This window comes from Gracilinanus agilis, chromosome 1 (assembly GCF_016433145.1).
Source record: "Gracilinanus agilis isolate LMUSP501 chromosome 1, AgileGrace, whole genome shotgun sequence".
Classification (NCBI taxonomy): domain Eukaryota; kingdom Metazoa; phylum Chordata; class Mammalia; order Didelphimorphia; family Didelphidae; genus Gracilinanus; species Gracilinanus agilis.
The window spans coordinates 259,136,088-259,139,607 of record NC_058130.1 but is presented as its reverse complement, the minus strand read 5'-3'; the positions used below and the strand labels follow the sequence as shown (position 1 = coordinate 259,139,607).

At 36.6% G+C, this 3,520-nt stretch overlaps 1 pseudogene; it reads right to left on the bottom strand.

Moving 5' to 3' along the window:
* Positions 1-2,609, bottom strand: part of LOC123250559 — a 98,889-nt pseudogene extending 96,280 nt beyond the window's left edge.
* Positions 2,610-3,520: the final 911 nt, after the last annotated feature.

Genomic DNA, 3,520 nt, shown 5'->3' with positions numbered 1-3,520 from the left:
TCCATATCTCCTAAATTGTTATATTTATTGCCATATAATTGGGCAAAATAGTTTTTAATGATTGCCTTAATTTCCCCTTCATTAGAGGTGAGGTCTCCCTTTTCATCTTTGATACTATCAATTTGGTTTTCTTCACAAGTGCTTTGCTTTTGAGCATCATCTTCCAAAATTTGTCTTTTCTTCTACTGATACTCCCCAGCCTCCTCTTATCTTGGACCTTTTTAAATTCCCTCCCATATACTCTTCCATTATGATAATTCTTCCACATTTCTTTTTAAGATAATTCTCTCATTCTTTTCCTAACTTTGCTCTTCTCCCAGTGCAATCCTTTTTCATCTCTTAATTTTGTTTTTTTTAATATCATCCCATACCTTTTAATTCACACCAACATTACCAATTTATGTTCCTTTTAATTGCCCTAATATTGATAAAATTCCCAAGAATTAAAAGTATTACTTTCTTATTTAGGAAAACCAACAGTCCAATCTTATTGGATCCTTTATAATTTCTCTTTCCTCTTTATTTTCTTATGCTCTTCTTAAGACTTCTATTTGAATGTCAAAATTTCCATGCAGTTCTGGACTTTTCAATAGGACTATGAGCATGTTCTCAATTTCAATCAATATCCATTTCCCTCTTGAAGGATTATACTCATTTTTGTGGGTATTCTTTGATTGTAATCCTATCTCTTTTACTCTCCCCAGTTTCATACCTCAGACCATCAGATCCTTTAATGTAGAAGTGGCTAAATATTGTATTATCCTTATTGTGACTCTAAAATATTTGAATTGTTTCTTTCTGGCTGTTTGTAGTATTTTCTCCTTAACTTGAGAACTATGGAATTTATCTGTGATATTCTTGGCATTTTTCAATTTTCAATCTCTTTCTGGATGTGATTGGTGGATTCTTTCAATTTCTATCTAGCCTTCTGTTCCTAGCATATTGGGTATTATTTTTCTAATAATTTCTTGAAATATATAATGTCCAGATCATTTTTTAACCATGGCTTTGAGGTAGTCCAATAATCTTAAATTACTGCTCTTTGATCTATTTTCCTGATCTGTTGTTATTTCCAATGAAAAATTTCATATTTCCTTCTATTATTTTTCATTGTGTTGATTTTTTTTTCATTGTCTCTTGATGACTCATGGAGTCATCAGCTTCTTTTTTTATTCTAATTTTTAAGAAAATATTTTCTTCCATGAGTTTCCATACTACTTTTTTCCTTTTACAATTTCCATTTTTTGTTGTTGATGATACTGAATATTTTATTCTTCATCTCTCATCTTAATTCAGCACAAGTAACAGTACAATACATTATTTTCTTTCATTTCCACTCTGTTTTCTCCTTTAGAGCATATTCCTTTCACGTTAGTGCAGATGGTCAGATGCAGCCTATACCTTTTCCCCCTGATGTGCTCATTGGACTGGGAATCCCTCAACATACTCATCAGATCAGATCACCCTTAATCATGGATAAGTAGTGTGTGTAGTTACTATCAGCAACCCCACAAGACAAGTATATGCTGGTGGGAAGGGATGCATCAAAGTCTGGGACATCAGCCACCCAGGAAATAAGAATCCAGTTTCTTAGCTGAATTGTCTAGTAAGCAGTCAATGAGTAAAACTCTAATGCCTTTGAAACTAATGTATTTTAGCAAAGTAGTTTGGGTTGAATAAGTCATATATGTGAGTGAAGCAATGTGATGGACATCAAAGGACACTCACTTCTAAGTTTTTAGGAATTTTTTATCTGAAGTGAATTTCTGTATATTGTTTCTCATTTTGTGCACTTCCTTAACCATGTTGTTATCTTTTGTTTAATTATTTTCTTGCTCATTTCTTTTAACAAATTTTCTTCTAACTCTTTTTTGATTTTTAAAGTCTTTTTTAACCTCTTCCAATTCTTTTGGTGCCTGACTCCAATTCACATTTCATTTGAGGTTTCACTTCTAGCCATTTTGTCCTTGTTCTCTTCTATGTTTTCACCCTGCTCTTCCCTGTCACCATAATAACTTTTTAAAATTAGGCTCTTTTTTGACATGTTTTGTGTGTGTGTGTGTGTGAGTGTGTGTGTGCGCGCATGTGTGCGCTTATTTTTTCCAGTTTGCTATGTTATTTTTCAGTATATGTTAAAGTTGGCCTTGTTCCCGGGTTGAAGAAGGCACTGTCCCAAATTTCTTCTTGCAGGGCTTGGGGATTTGCTTCTATATTGCACAAGTCTCAGGACCTACCTGCTAGTTGTACTGCTGGGAGTCCTCACTGGTGGCTTGTACTAGATGGAGGCCTCAGTGCTCAATTGTACACTGAAGGACCTACTCCTTTGCTTGTACAATGGAGGAACTTCTTCGCTTGCAAAATTGGAGTCCTCACTGCTACCTTTCAACATTTAGGGGTCCTTGCTGCTGGCTTGTAGAATGGGAGGTCCCAGCTTCTGGTTTGCACAGTGGAGTGACTGCATTGTTTCCTGGCACAGTGGAGGGGGCTTTGTTGCTGGCCTGCACGGAGGGGAGCCTTACTGGTAGCCTGAACTGTGGACAAGACCCTTTTAGAAGCTTAGGTCCTATTAAAGCATCCTTAATGAAATTTCCTGGGAGGCAGTGTCTCATTGATAGCTTGTGGGGGTTTGAGGTTCTCCTGCTATGAGGGTGAAGCTTTGCTCTTGGCTCAAATAGTAGGGGGCCTTGTTGATACCCTGCCCTAAGAAGATTGCCCTGGTGTAGACATATCCAGTTGAAACCTTTATTGACTTTTCCTGGAGCCTGGATTCCCACTGGCTTCTGTGGGTTGAAGTCTCTCTACTAGGGGCAGGGGATCTCATCCTTCCCCTGCTGGGGTGAGGTCTGCCTTTGCTCAGGCTGCCTACTGAGTTCTGTGCTAATTTCCCAACCCAGGGTGACAAATCTTATACTGACCCTCCAAGCTTTTCTGGGTTGGAAAACTGCTTTACTGCTCCAAAAATCGGTTGAGGCTTTGCTTTAAAGACATGACTTTTGGAGAAATCAGGCAGGTTCCCTCCTCACTCTGCCATCTTGGCACTGGAAGTCCCTATCATTGTATATAATTGCTGTTATTATGTACATCATCATGCTGGTTCTGCTCACTTAATTATGCATCACTTCATCAAAGTCTTTCCAGTTTTTTTTAATCATCTTGTTTGCCATTTTTTATGGCACAATAGTATTCCAATTGCAATCATATATCACAACTTGCTCAGACATTCCCCAACTGATGTACATATCTTCAATTTCCAGTTATTTTTATTTTTTTATATTTTGATTCAATTTTTAACAATTGTTTTCTAACATTTTATAAACAATGTTCTTTCCCTCCCTCCCTTTCCTTCTAAGACAGCTGGTAATATGATATAGATTGGGCATGCATTATCATACAATACATATATCTATGTTCATCATATCATGAAAAAAGACACACATTGCTTACACTACAGAAAACCCCAATGGTATTTTTTCAAAATTCATTCAGAATTATAAGTTCTTTCTATGGTGGTTCCTTCTAT